The sequence below is a fragment of the Tupaia chinensis genome, unplaced genomic scaffold (genome assembly GCF_000334495.1).
Source record: "Tupaia chinensis unplaced genomic scaffold, TupChi_1.0 Scaffold000502_1, whole genome shotgun sequence".
NCBI lineage: Eukaryota > Metazoa > Chordata > Mammalia > Scandentia > Tupaiidae > Tupaia > Tupaia belangeri.
The window spans coordinates 942,470-957,953 of record NW_006160014.1 but is presented as its reverse complement, the minus strand read 5'-3'; the positions used below and the strand labels follow the sequence as shown (position 1 = coordinate 957,953).

General features: G+C 46.7%; 1 protein-coding gene and 1 pseudogene across 2 annotated transcripts in view; both read right to left on the bottom strand.

The window, feature by feature from the left end:
* The window catches only part of AHNAK (AHNAK nucleoprotein), a 116,117-nt gene that overhangs the window by 23,150 nt on the left and 77,483 nt on the right, over window positions 1-15,484 (bottom strand). The window lies entirely within an intron of this gene.
* On the bottom strand, window positions 4,626-5,103 carry LOC106735730 (40S ribosomal protein S24 pseudogene; annotated as a pseudogene).

Genomic DNA, 15,484 nt, shown 5'->3' with positions numbered 1-15,484 from the left:
CTCCATTCTCCTCTCAGGATTTTGGGCATGCAGGCAAACACACCCAGCGTGAGTTTTAAGACTCCCAGTCCAAGACTCAAAACTGCGGTCGACTATGTGGGAGTCCAGGGCCTTAACTACCATGTCACCTGCTGACCCCTTAGAGCTACTTCTGATCTTTGGTATCTCCCAAATTCACATCCTCTCTCTACCAGAGGAGCTGATCCCACTACACCGGTCAGGCAAGGTCCCAGATAAGCCAGCCGTTAGACTTTAATCCTACACACATTGCACTTGGGACAGAAGCCATACTCAACAAGATGGGCCACCCAGCCAGCCACAGCATGGCCCACTGCTCCCCCAGACATAACTGGGCCACACTTCAGTCTTCAGTCTCCTAGGGAGGGTCTCACCCTCAGAGACCCTGGTCCTGAGTTTTGGCCATTCTAATGTGCTAAATAGTCAGTCCCTCAAAATGTGACCCGCAGTCCCTCAAAATGTGACCGAATTTGGAAATAAGACCTTTAAAGAGGTGTTTACATTACAATGAGGCCCTTAGGGGCCTCTCTTCCCTTCCCTTCCCCTCTCCTCTCCTCTCTTCCTCTCCTCCTCTCCTCTTCTTCTCCTCTTCTCCTCTCCTTTCTTCTCTTTTTCTTTCCTCTCTGAGGACCAGCTCTCACTCTTGGTCCTTGGTCAGCAGGGATAAGAGAACCTTCTCACACCCAGAAAATAAGAAAGCCCTTTACAGCTGATCCACTCATCCTCCAAGAACTCTTCTCATCACATCTATGACTAAATGCCCTTGAGGACTCTAGTTCATCCATTCACCTTAGAACAAGGTTTTGCTCATAAGCAGTAGAACCGACAACTTCCTACCAAGAATAGGAACAGACTACTTCCTCACTGCCATGCCAGACGGTCAGAGCTGCAATGGGTCTTGGAGACGGTCCCACCTGGTCCCCTCACTGCAGGGCCCACACAGTACAGCAGAGAGAGCAGGTGGTTATGCAAAGGAGAGTCTGGTGTGAGCTGGAGTGGAAGGTCAGTCCTTGCAACAAAACTTACCCTCCCCAAAGTCCCCTACTGGAAAATGCCAAGTCACCCCTTCTAATGAACAAAGCCAAGCTTTGTAAGCACTGAATTTCTTTAGAGGGTGGGAGGAGGAAAAAAAAATTGGCTCGAACTCGTATTTGAGTTCTCATTTCATCCTACTGTGGCTCAGGGTCAGCTAGTTCCCTGCCTGGCTCCTCTGTGTCATCAGTCCTTGGAGGCAGGAGCTGGCTCTCTTCTCTCTGTTGCACTAACGTGGCGTCTCTCAGCCTAAGGGTTTTAAATACAAATTTCTAGTCCGTGCTCCAGACATACTGAGTCAGACTCCTAAGTGGGGCCCAGGAATCTGCATTTATCAAGCGCCCCAGCAGATTCTGAGGTCCACTCCCTGCCCTCCTTATTTTACTGCTGCCTGGCCCCCAAAGGAAGCTGGCCAGGCCCTGATGTGGAGCTAGGTAGGATATCCAACCGTCCCGGTTTGGACTGACACATTTGCTAGGGTTAGACTTAGTTCCTGTCCACAGTGCTAAAATTAGGATGGTCAAGGGCGAACTGGGATGGTTGGTCACTGTGGCACCTCTCAGAATGCCCCACACAAAGGCAAGGAGTAGAAGCTCCCAAGCTCACTGATGAGAGATTACCCAAATCAAAGTTAGCCCTGGAGTGTGCTATGAATGTACTCACTGTACTCAGTGGGTGTGGGTGCTGTCCTAGGATGTCACAACAGTACAAATGAAAAAATAAAGAACACAAGGAACTGACTCAGGGGCCCTGGAAATGGGTCCAGTTTTCCTGGCCTGTCCCCTGCCCAGAGTCTACAGTCACCATCTTACACTGAAAGCAGCAAATGCCCGCCCTGAACTCACTGCTCCTTTGGGATCAGAGAGGTCACCCCTAGGGAGGAAGAGGTCATGAGAATCACGAGGTGTCAGAATCCAAAATCTCCTAGAGGTCACACGATCCTGGTCCCCCATTTCTCAGATGAGGGACAGCAGGGTCACACACAGCAGAACTGACAACTTCCTACCAAGAATAAGAACAGGACTACTTCCTCACTGCCGTGCCAGACGGTCAGAGCTGCAATGGGCCTTGGAGACGGTCCAGCCAAGAAATGAATCTCCTTCTCCTGACTTGCCAGCCTTCACACAAACCCTTCTGCTGGACTAAATAAATGAGAGTAGAAAAAGAAGCCAGAAATATTCATGGAGATGGAGGCTAGGTACTCAGGCTGGGCAGAACAGAAGAGTGCTTCCCCGCCCCTCATGCGTTACAGGTGGGAAAACTGAGGCACGGTCAAACATCTTCCCCAAGGCAGATGCAGGAAATTTCTTTCAGGTCACTTGAGGCCTGTCTGTCCACAGCGGCTATAGATGTGGTGACTGCGCATCGATCTGAATATTTGCTTTATCTGAAATGAGAGACGCTCATGACAAAGTCCAGCAGGAAGGTAGGACCGGAAGATGGAGCTAGAAACCTGGGTTTATCCACAGACATGATCCTGGAGCCTTCAGCCTGGGTCAGGAGCTTTTGGGACACAGTGCATTCACCAGGCTGAGTAGGAATGACTTGGGGTGGAGGCTAGGGGGAAGGGTTTGCAGATAACTTTCACTTTTTATTTTAAATGTCTTTAAGTTGTATCAATTCTTATCCACATAATAAGAATGTGTTATTTGTATGGTATCTTTTAGAAATGACTAAAAGGGAAAAAAATGCCTTGTTTTTTTTTGGTTTTTTGTTTTTTTGTTTTTTTGTTTTTTTTAGTGGATAAATGTGAGAAGAATAGGAGACCGGCCCCTAGCTTTGGAGAGCAGAGATAAGGTGGAATTTTGAGGTAGGGAGAGTCCACTCCTAAGATCAAGAACAAAGGACCCCTCCAGAACCATGGATAGGTGATCTCAGGTATCCAGGAGGGGAGGCCTCCACACCCTTGGTGAAGTCAGATTTTGAGTTGCCCTTCTAAATAAGAGGAAATCTAAACTTGATTAGCCTGGGAATCATAAAACATTTCCACTGTCAAACTCAAAGGCAAGAGAAGAGCGACATCAAAATATTTTAAAACCAATTCCTAAAAAGTCTCTTGAGTTCACCATAACTGAGAATTCAGAGATATCACCTCTGAGTTATAGTCCACGACAAAATGGGACACTCTTCCAGGAACTGATGTCTCTGTGGTTGGCCCAGTAAAACTCTGGCTATGCGGAATCTTTGGGGAATGAATGAGTCACTTTATAGAGTAGAATTTCCTGAATAGCTGAAGGTGAAACTTTTACACGACGGGCATTTTAAACTTTTAAATAGAAGTCTTTCTAAAATGGCCATTTCGCCCATTCTAAACAGAGCACATGAGACATTGTGACAGTAATTCTATTTGAGGTGGCACCCTAGAGCTTGCCAATGTCTAGTTCCACTCCACAGTCCCTATCTCATATCTGCAATGCTCCCCCTCTGACCACACCCCCCACCCTGCCTCACTCCCACCATCCCGGCCCTCCCATCTCATCTCATCTCTGCTCTCTAGCCCTCAGCCCTCCTTCTTTCTGACAATTATTCAAAGCCCAGCTAGCACACCAGGTGGATCAGCAGTTCCTCTGTCTCAATTTATTAAAGCTGCAGAACCAGAAACTGCTGAAGACCATCCCAGAACTGTGCCGCAAATGAATAATCACGGCCACAGTCAACATTCCTTTAACCCAGGACACTTTCATTTCCATATTTTATGAAGTCCTTATACCCTCAGAAACAGCCAGCACAGGTAGTTTTAGCCTCATGTTTATTACAAAGCTTTTATTGGTTCAGTGAGCTTCATAAGGGCACCTGACCAATAAATGCCATGCGGGTAACTTAAAGCCAGGTCTTCTAACTCCGAATCTGCATACTTTGCTATTTCTTGCATCATCCACTCTAATTCACATGTTATCTAAAAAATGTGCCAGGAGAATAGGCAAAATAAGTCAAGTGGGTAAGCTGATTGCAATGAGTTTGGACGTGGTTATGTCTGAACTCTCATTACTCTCATTATTAACAGCCCCTGATGGAAGAAATCCAAGGTGAGGATGAGGGTGTTGAATGAATGAATGTTGAATGAGTCCATGAATGTTGACTCATTCATTCCCCAAAGATTCTGCATAGCCAGAATCTTACTGGGCCATATCCAGTCTCAGTAGAACTGGCTACTGCTCTGCGTTCATATCACAGGCTTTAAGACCAAGAATGTATTTCTAGAGCCAGCAGATGGCTTAGAGGTTAAGGTGGCTGGATCCCACATGTCTGACTATGCAGTTCAAGTCCCAGACCCAGCGGCTTGAAAAAACACATTAGGTGCATGTGCATTGCATATGTGCATCCCCAAAATTCCAAGAGAATGGAGGAGACGGGGTTGCATCATGACTATTCCCCCCGAGGGGTGCTTTCTCTGTCTCTTTGTCTCTCTCTTTCTTCAGCCAGTACACAGGTCCTATAATGAACTAAAAAAACTATTTTAATAAAAAAAAAAGAGAGAGAGGATTGTTTCTAATAATGTATCCATTTTAACCATAACTAAGCTAACAAACAAAAAAGTGGTGTTTTTTTTCCACATGAACATTTTTTAGTTTATTAATCCTCTCATGAAAAATCTGCACAATCACCGCAGATAGTCATTGTAGAATCTTTACTCCTTTGACTTTTTGCCAGCGCCAGCATTGGCCTTTGCAGTCCCCCTGACTTCCTTCATTCTGTTCTTGCGTTCCTTTCGCTGTTTTCTTGACATCTTTTTCTTCTCATAAAGGCCATGTCTTGCAAGTCTATGTTTGGGTTCATTTTTCTTCGCATAATCCAAAGAATCGTAAATCATGCCAAAGCCAGTCTTGCCACCACCAAAATGGGTTCTGAGCCCAAACACAAAGATGACATCTGCTGTGGTCTTGTACATCTTCACTAGTTTTTCCCGACTTTCTGTCTTGGGCACTGTTGCCTTCCTGGGGTGAAAGACATCAATGACCATTCGTTTCCTCTGAAGTAGGTCATGAATTTCCTGTTTCGGATAGTTACTGTGTCATTCATGATGGTGGTATATCCTCAAGCAGCCAGGGACAAAAAGAGCATGGAAGGTTTTTGTTGTGTGTATTATTTTCTTTTTAGAATTATTTCCTTTTTAATTTTCTCTCTCTTTTTTTTTTAAATTTGACCAGAGAGAGACACAGAGAGAGAGAAAAAAAAAAGTGAGAAAGCAAGCCACCAGGTTTGGGACTCAAACCATTGTCGGCAATATGGGAGTGTCCACCACCTTAAGCACCACACCATCTGTTGGTCCCCACAAAAAAGTGTTTTGTGTCCCAATGAGGCAATTGTAACAGGCTATATTAGCTGTTTGGCTCTTTGCAGAGTGAATATACCCCAGAGTCAATGATATCACTTTAAACTTAGGACCACAGATCTCAAGTTGCCACCCAGAACAGCCTGAAAATGCTGCTACATTTCTTAGCAAGTTCCCTTGACCCGCTCCAAGATGGTGCCTCCACGCCTTCTCCCTGTCCTTCCAACTCCCTTCTTTTTTTTATTTTTATTTTTTCTTCCAACTCCCTTCTCATCTTTGCTTTTAGTTCATGATCTGACCACTTATGTCACCAAGAAAATGGAAGCTACAGTCAAGCACTAGCTCGTCTTCTTCCATCAAGTCTCCGACCTCCCGTATCCCACTGTGCACTCTGCCATCAGGCCCATTCTGTTGATAGGGTGACCAGCTGTCCAGGTTTGTCCAGGACTGAGGGGGTTCCTGGGAGATAAAACTTTCTTTTTCTTTTTCTTTTTCTTTTCTTTTCTTTTTTTTTATTTTGCAGAGTTTTTTGTCTTACAGCAGGTGCACTCACCAGAGAGAGACAGACAGACAGATAGGGAAAGGGAGAGATCACCCCCAAGGAGGAATGGCCACGCCACAATCCCTTTTCCTCCATTCTCCTCCTGGGATTTTGGGCATTCACACACATATGCCCAGTGTGAGTTTCAACCCACTAGGTCCAGGACTCAAACTGCATTCAGCCATGTGGGAGTTCAGCAATATAACTGCTGAACTCAGTTATATTGCTGAACTCCCATCTGAACTACACCATCTGCTGGCCCCAAAACTTTCTATTTTAAACTGGACTTGGGGCCAGGCAGTGCCCCAAGTGGACTTGAGGCAGTGGTAACATAACCGTACCCGCACGGGAACCTCTTTGAGCACTTTGGATACATGAATGCATGCCTTCAATCCGCCCAATCGAGACTGGAATGGATCATGGCACAAAGAATGGCAGATGAGAAGAGCCAGTGAGTACTGATAACTTTGCCGGGATCTTGGACACACACACACAGGCACCTGGCATGAGTTTCAAGCCACCGGGTCCAGGACTCTAACTGCAGTTGGCCATGTGGAAGTCCAGTGATGTAATCACTGCACATGCACTGGTAGCCCCAGCATCTCTTCTAACAGACCTGGTTTCCTTGCTGTGTATGCAAATCCAAGATGATCTGTCAATACATTTTTCAATAGATTTAAAGAATATCCTTGAAAGTAATGTAATTGCATTTAAAAGAAAATAGTTCTGATAATTCAAACTTTTACAGCAATCTCATTAGAAAGTGTACCATGATAAGGTCCAACCTTCATGGCACAGTGGTAATACAAGTTCTTTGCAAGCCATGGAAGCCACATGGCCGACTGCAAGTTCAGATCCCCAGGTTGGCTTGAAAATAGACCAGGCACATGTGCCAGTGGCCAGGATCCTGAGGAGCTGGAAGACTAGGTAAAGGGGATCGAGGCATGATGAGACCCCGTCAAGGTTGCTCAGCTCTCTCTCTCTCTCTCTCTCTCTCTCTCTCTCTCTCTTTCTCTGTTCCTCATACACTACCAATAAGAATTTTTTTAATAAAAGAAAAAATGTGTACCCTGGGGCTACCAGGTGGCGTGGAGGTTATAGAACTGGATCCCACATGCCTTTCTGTGTGATTCAAGTCCCAGAATGGCAGCTCAAGAATCACACCATGCACATGTTTGTCTGGGTGCCGAAAATCACAAGGGGAGAGTGAAATAGAAGGAATTGTGGGGACCAGCAGGTGGCATGGTGGTAAAGGTGTTGGCCATTCCCACATGGCTAACCATAGTTCAAGTCCTGTACCTGGTGGCTTGCTTTCTCACTTTCTCTCTCTCTGTGTCTTTCTCTGATTAAAATAAAATAAGTAAATGAATATATAAAAATAAATAATTCTTTAAAAAAAAAATAAGGAATTGTGGCAAAGTCATTCCCCACCCCACCCCCCAGGTCTCTCTCTCTCTGTCAAGCACATGCATCCTGTAACAAAAACTAAAATAAATAAATAAATCAAGTGTACCCTATAAATACCTTAAATTCTTGATGTTTCTAATCCCCACCATGGCTCGTCCAGCATTTCAAAAATGCTTCTTGAAATAGTCAAGCCTTTTGGCCCTGCGGGAGTCACATTAGAAGCTGTGATTGGTTTGAAGAAGAGAGGTGCTCACAGGCCTTGTTAACACAACAATACCTCTCCTCAGTGTATATGCAGCAGTCCAAATGTGGCATTTTTCAGTCAAGTTGCTGCATCTGGTTCATTTCTTCAAAGTTCAGCTCAGCTCACAAAACACTTCCTGAAGCCTTATCTGGGCTCAGTGCTAGTGCCAGGAACTTGAGAAGTAAGTACTACATGGTCCCTGTCCTTTAGAATCTTCTTTCATTGCAGGATAATAGGATTAGTTACATTAACTATATTAGAATTCTAGTCACAAGAGTGGACAATAGTAAGAGCTAATGTTGAGAGGTGCATAGTGTATGTGTGTACAAATACCTGAACAGGGGGACCAGCAGTTGGCATAATGGCTATGTCACTGGATTCCCATGTAGTCGACCACGGTTCAAGTCCCAGACCCAGTGGCTTAAACTCATGCCAGGCGCATGTGTGTGCGTTCCCAAGATCCCAAGAGGAGAATGGAGAAGGGATTGTGGTGTGGCCATTCCCCCTGGGGGAGGAGGATTTCTCACTTTCTGTCTGTCTCTGTCTTTCTCGCCAGCACACGCGCTCTATAGCAAAAACCTCTCCAAAAAAAAAAAAAAATACCTGGACAAGTGATTCCACCAGAGAAGTGTCTGGGCAGAGAATCTGACATGTGAAGCTGAGTTCACAAAGTGAACAAGATGGGAAAAAGCAGGAAGCCATTCACCCATATGTAAGTGCTCAGTCATAAACCAAAAATCACATGGCAGAAGCTCATAGGATTTAGAGAACTAAAGCTCTGCCTCCTACCTACCAAAATCACAAAAGTTGAGAAGTTTAAAACTCATCATCCAGGTGCTTTTGTCATGCAGCCACAGAATGAGGCTTGTGGCCTGATCAGACACCCACGGTGGGCTCCTCAGGAGGGGTAGGTCAATAATTTGTGAATGATGGTTTACATCAGATCAGCATTTCCTACCAAACTTCATCTCTCACGTCTTTTTTCTTTCAGGGAGAAAACAAAGCTTCTAAATAGCCAAATCGTCCATAGTAATTCAATACTTACCCAGCAGATGTATTTCTGTCTTTTTGTTGTTGTTGTTAGAATTGGTTTATTTAACTTTATTTATGTATTTGTTTTAATTTGACCATAGAGGGACAGTTGGGGTAAGGGAGTGAGAAAACAAACCTCCAGGTCCAGGACTGGAACCACGATTGGTCATGTGGGAGTTCAGCACCCTTAATCACCATGCCACCTGCAGGCCCCACCCAGCAGGTGTATTTCTATAGAACAGATAATACAAGATACTGGGCCTGCCCTCCCTCTGGACCTAACTCTCCCTCTGGACAGCCCAGATGTCTGTGGTCAATGCCTCCAAACTTGAAAGAACTTTGGATCTTATTTACACCAAGAGAAAAGAAGGATCTAGAAAGGACCTTTTGTCAGGCTAGAGGTTCAGCCTCCTGCAGCTGCAGGAACCAAAGAGAAGCAGGCAGTCCTTGGGGGAGTCCTTTCTGGCTGTAAATTCAGTTTAAGCAACTGTGGAGCAGAGTTTCTCAACAGCAATCCCCGTTTTTTTTTTTTGAAGAATTATTTATTTTATTTTATTTTTAAATTTTATTTTATTCATTGTCTTTTTCTTTTTTTAAGTTGACCAGAGAGAGACAAACAGAGAGAGGAAAGTGAGAAGCAAGCTTCTAGGTCTGGGACTCAAACCAAGAGTGGGAGTCCAGTTGCTTTAACCACCACACCACCTGCCGACCCCTTTATTATTTTTAATTTGACCAGAGAGAGGACCCCCACACTGGGTGCCAAATCACTGGCAGGCAGGTCTGGCACCTTCCCCAGTACTGCCCCTGCCTGCTGGGCACTGCTGCCACCACTGTGCCCAGCTCTGAAGGGCAAAGACCACACTGTTTCCTGGATCCTCCACATACCAAAGACACCCTGTCCTCCATGCACAGGTGAGCAACACACTTCTTTCTCTGTCTCTGGCTAACAAGTGCAGAAGCATCCTTTCTCGGTCCCATTATCTCACAAAGACTGGCAAAATGACATGCCAGGATATGCCTCACAGTCCCCCATCTCCAAAGAACTCGAGGAGAGAAACCAGAAGGCAAATCGCATGGTCCAACACCAGGATGAGCAAGAGCTAGCCTCACCTTCCAAGGGTTGAGGCCGAGCAGGTGCTATGGGATCTTAAAGGAACTTGTCTCCTAGAACCCCCTCTCCTCCACCCTGCCATCTCCTAAACAACTTGACTTTCTGCAGCACCCCACTAACCCACACGGCAGGCCTGAAATTCAGCAGAAGTTGGCCATGGGCTCAAAGTGGTCTGGTGACCACATGTCCCATCACATGTCCCACCCCCAGTCGCACGAGTATTGCCGCCTGTACACAGGCACCTAGAAGGTCTCTGTCACCTTCTGGGTTTCTATTTGTGTTTCCGTGTAAAAGAGGAAGTCGATGTGAATCTACAACCTCAACAGACTCCCCTGGATATGTCCAGGATGCTTGCACAGCACCAAGCCCTGTTGTAAACCCTGCAGGTGAATTCTCTCCCAACAGCCTATGCAGTTGGTGCTATTTCTAGAAATGCTGGGAACTGAGATATAGAGATGGGTAGAGACCTACCAAGGTCAGGCAGCCGGGTGGGGTACAGGTCATACAGAGAAGTTCCATGCACACCTCGGCTCTGCGCAGGGGCAGTTGAGAGGAAGAAAGAAGAGAGAAGGGAAGTGAGAAAAGAATGCATGAAAAAAACAGAAAGGGGGACCAGCAGTCAGCATAATGGCTATGTCGCTGGACTCCCATGTAGTCAACCATGGTTCGTGTCCCAGACCCGGTGGCTTAAAACTCACGCCAGGCACGTGTGCGTGCGTGCCCAAGATCCCAAGAGGAGAATGGAGGAGAAGGGATTGCAGTGTGGCCATCTCCCCTGGGGAGTGATTTCTCGCTTTCTGTCTCTCTGTCTCTATCTGTCTGGCAAGCACACATGCCCTATAGAAAAAAAAAAAAAAATACCTGGACAAGTGATTCCACCAGAGAAGTGTCTGGGCAGAGAATCTGACATGTGAAGCTGAGTTCACAAAGTGAACAAGATGGGAAAAAGCAGGAAGCCATTCACCCATATGTAAGTGCTCAGTCATAAACCAAAAATCACATGGCAGAAGCTCATAGGATTTAGAGAACTAAAGCTCTGCCTCCTACCTACCAAAATCACAAAAGTTGAGAAGTTTAAAACTCATCATCCAGGTGCTTTTGTCATGCAGCCACAGAATGAGGCTTGTGGCCTGATCAGACACCCACGGTGGGCTCCTCAGGAGGGGTAGGTCAATAATTTGTGAATGATGGTTTACATCAGATCAGCATTTCCTACCAAACTTCATCTCTCACGTCTTTTTTCTTTCAGGGAGAAAACAAAGCTTCTAAATAGCCAAATCGTCCATAGTAATTCAATACTTACCCAGCAGATGTATTTCTGTCTTTTTGTTGTTGTTGTTAGAATTGGTTTATTTAACTTTATTTATGTATTTGTTTTAATTTGACCATAGAGGGACAGTTGGGGTAAGGGAGTGAGAAAACAAACCTCCAGGTCCAGGACTGGAACCACGATTGGTCATGTGGGAGTTCAGCACCCTTAATCACCATGCCACCTGCAGGCCCCACCCAGCAGGTGTATTTCTATAGAACAGATAATACAAGATACTGGGCCTGCCCTCCCTCTGGACCTAACTCTCCCTCTGGACAGCCCAGATGTCTGTGGTCAATGCCTCCAAACTTGAAAGAACTTTGGATCTTATTTACACCAAGAGAAAAGAAGGATCTAGAAAGGACCTTTTGTCAGGCTAGAGGTTCAGCCTCCTGCAGCTGCAGGAACCAAAGAGAAGCAGGCAGTCCTTGGGGGAGTCCTTTCTGACTGTAAATTCAGTTTAAGCAACTGTGGAGCAGAGTTTCTCAACAGCAATCCCCGTTTTTTTTTTTTTAAGAATTATTTATTTTATTTTATTTTTAAATTTTATTTTATTCATTGTCTTTTTCTTTTTTTAAGTTGACCAGAGAGAGACAAACAGAGAGAGGAAAGTGAGAAGCAAGCTTCTAGGTCTGGGACTCAAACCAAGAGTGGGAGTCCAGTTGCTTTAACCACCACACCACCTGCCGACCCCTTTATTATTTTTAATTTGACCAGAGAGAGGACCCCCACACTGGGTGCCAAATCACTGGCAGGCAGGTCTGGCACCTTCCCCAGTACTGCCCCTGCCTGCTGGGCACTGCTGCCACCACTGTGCCCAGCTCTGAAGGGCAAAGACCACACTGTTTCCTGGATCCTCCACATACCAAAGACACCCTGTCCTCCATGCACAGGTGAGCAACACACTTCTTTCTCTGTCTCTGGCTAACAAGTGCAGAAGCATCCTTTCTCGGTCCCATTATCTCACAAAGACTGGCAAAATGACATGCCAGGATATGCCTCACAGTCCCCCATCTCCAAAGAACTCGAGGAGAGAAACCAGAAGGCAAATCGCATGGTCCAACACCAGGATGAGCAAGAGCTAGCCTCACCTTCCAAGGGTTGAGGCCGAGCAGGTGCTATGGGATCTTAAAGGAACTTGTCTCCTAGAACCCCCTCTCCTCCACCCTGCCATCTCCTAAACAACTTGACTTTCTGCAGCACCCCACTAACCCACACGGCAGGCCTGAAATTCAGCAGAAGTTGGCCATGGGCTCAAAGTGGTCTGGTGACCACATGTCCCATCACATGTCCCACCCCCAGTCGCACGAGTATTGCCGCCTGTACACAGGCACCTAGAAGGTCTCTGTCACCTTCTGGGTTTCTATTTGTGTTTCCGTGTAAAAGAGGAAGTCGATGTGAATCTACAACCTCAACAGACTCCCCTGGATATGTCCAGGATGCTTGCACAGCACCAAGCCCTGTTGTAAACCCTGCAGGTGAATTCTCTCCCAACAGCCTATGCAGTTGGTGCTATTTCTAGAAATGCTGGGAACTGAGATATAGAGATGGGTAGAGACCTACCAAGGTCAGGCAGCCGGGTGGGGTACAGGTCATACAGAGAAGTTCCATGCACACCTCGGCTCTGCGCAGGGGCAGTTGAGAGGAAGAAAGAAGAGAGAAGGGAAGTGAGAAAAGAATGCATGAAAAAAACAGAAAGGGGGACCAGCAGTCAGCATAATGGCTATGTCGCTGGACTCCCATGTAGTCAACCATGGTTCGTGTCCCAGACCCGGTGGCTTAAAACTCACGCCAGGCACGTGTGCGTGCGTGCCCAAGATCCCAAGAGGAGAATGGAGGAGAAGGGATTGCAGTGTGGCCATCTCCCCTGGGGAGTGATTTCTCGCTTTCTGTCTCTCTGTCTCTATCTGTCTGGCAAGCACACGTGCCCTATAGCAAAAACCTCTAAAAAAAAAAAAAAAAAAAAAAAAAACAGAAAGGGAAAAGGAAGAGAGACAGGGTGGAAAGGTAGAGAGAGAGAGGCCCACCTTACTATGTAAGGCTTTGGGTGGGGATGGGAAGAGACCTGGTCACTCCTCTCCCCATGAGGGCCCTGGTTGGTTCCTCTCAGATCCAGGAGGCTGTCCCTGAACAGGTGTCTCCTCAGCAGACAGTGGACTCAATCCCCTTGTCGATGAAAGGGCTGACTCCACACCGACTCCTTCTCTTTCCCTTCTACTCCTGAGCTGGTTCCCACGCCATCACATCATTCGCTTCTAGACCTATCCCCTGCTTCTCAGGGGTGCCTCCATGTGGGTTGGCCCAACTGGCTCTCACCCACCACCTTCCCCCTCTGTGGAGGCCATATGCCCCACCCCACAAGAGTCTCTGATCTTCCCTGTTACTTCTTGCCCTGGGTCATGACTTGTCCCAGAACTGACCAGTCTACACAATTGTCTCTCCATTATCCTCCCACCCTGAACCCTTAGGCCTCCAACAACACCCTGCCCCTAAACAACACCTGCCAGAAACCAGCCACAATTCCCCCAGTCAAGCCCTCCAGCCGCCCACCCCAATCACCAACACCCTAACCTCCTTCCTGCCTCCCAGCCCACACTCCCCCTCACCAGCCACATAAACTCAAGCCTCAAAGCCTGTGCCACGGTGTTCCCACTCGCCCTCCTCCCATCTCCTGCTGGAATTTCTCAGAGTAGTCCAGACCCTCCACCAGAGGATTACCAGGGATCCTTGTTCAAAATACAGTGACTGTGAAATAAGCCAGATGCAAAAGGACAAACACTGTATGATCCCCTTATTTGAGCTACTTAGAGATTCTGGTTCATAGAAACAGAAGGTAGGGGCTGGGGAGAGGGAGGAGTGGGAGCTGTCCGAGGGTATAGAGTTTCAGTTTAGAGAGACAAAAAAGTTCTAGAGATGGGCTGTGGTCTAGTCGTCCCACAGTGTAAACGTACTTAATGCCATGCGACTGCACATCTAAAAATGGTTTTAAACTATTATGTATGTACTTTTAAAGAAATGCTATATAAAAGTAGCAGGAGGACGGGTGGTGGTGTGGTGGTTGAAGCACGGCCAGCCGTGTGGTTCAAGTCCCTTACCTGGCAGCTTGAGAAATACACTAGGCACATGTGCATTCATGCCCAAAATCCCAAGAGGAGGATGGAGGAAAAAGGGATTGCGGCGTGGGCATTTCGCCAGAAGGGTGCTTTCTTACTTTCCCTGTCCCTTTTTCTGTCTCTGGTGAGCACATGTACCCTATAGCAAATTTAAAAGGGTATGTGAGGTGATCGATATTAATTAGCTTGATTTAAATAGTCCACATTATATACATATATCAGACTATTGCATTGTATGCCATAATTGGACACAATTATGATTTGTTGATCAAAAGTAATATTATTATTAATTAAAATGAATGTAACTAATTTTTTTAAGGCTGTAACATAATCAGAATCTTGGGAGCAGGGCTCAAAAATTTCTAGTTAAAGGAGGGGGGCAGCAGATGATTTGGGTGATTAAAGCATCCCACATGACCGACCACTGTTCAAGTCCCAGACCTGGCAGCTTGAAAAATCTCAAGTGCATGTATGCCCTAAATCCCAGGAGGAGAATGGAGAAGAAGGAACTGCGGCATGACCATCCTCTCTAGAGGGTGATTTCTCACTTTCCTTCTCTGTGTCTTTCCAGTGAGAACACACACCCTATGGCAAAGAAAAGGGGAGTGAGGAACCAGCCTGTGGAGGAAAGGTTGTTAAGGCTCTAGATCCCACATGGCTGACTCTGTGGTTTCAGCCCAGGACCCAGCAGCTTGAAAAACATACTGGATGCATGCACGCACGTCCCCAAAATCCTGAGAGGAGATGGAGAAGGGATTGTGATGTGGCCGTCCCACTGGAAGGTGATTTCTCACCTTTCCCCTCTCTCTCTCCCTCTCTCTCTCTCTCTCTCTCTCTCTCGCCAGCACATGCACCCTATAGCAAAAGCTGAATAAAAAGTGGAGGGGCAGAGGGAGACAGAGACACCCTCAGCAGAGTCCCCCAGAGCCCTGTGGTCAGCCAGGACAGGGACACCTGGCATGTTTGTGTAGACCCAGGTCTCCAGTCCAGACCAGAGCCTTCTCATACGGCCTTCACCATTGCGCAGCAGGGCCCCTAGCAGAAACCTACATTTTAACCAGCTGCCCAGTAGATCATATACACTCTACGTGCAAAGACTGAGAACTGCTACCTCTTCCGAGCTCTGTGACCTCAGGGATGTTTCTGAACTCACTGACCCTCAGTGTTCTGATGCGTAAACGGACATAATTCCCTCCTCACGCAGCGCTCATGAGGGTCACATGAGAGAAGAAGTGCCAGGGGTGTAGTAGATGCTGAAGGAGTGTAAGCTCCCCAGTCAGTCCACGAACACCGGGGTGCTAGACCTGGGGAACTGGGAGTGAGCCGCCAATTTCTCAGCATCTCAACACTTTGAGACAGCAGGGGTTTTCCTTCTCCCACTCTTTGGCTTCTGAAAAAATTCCT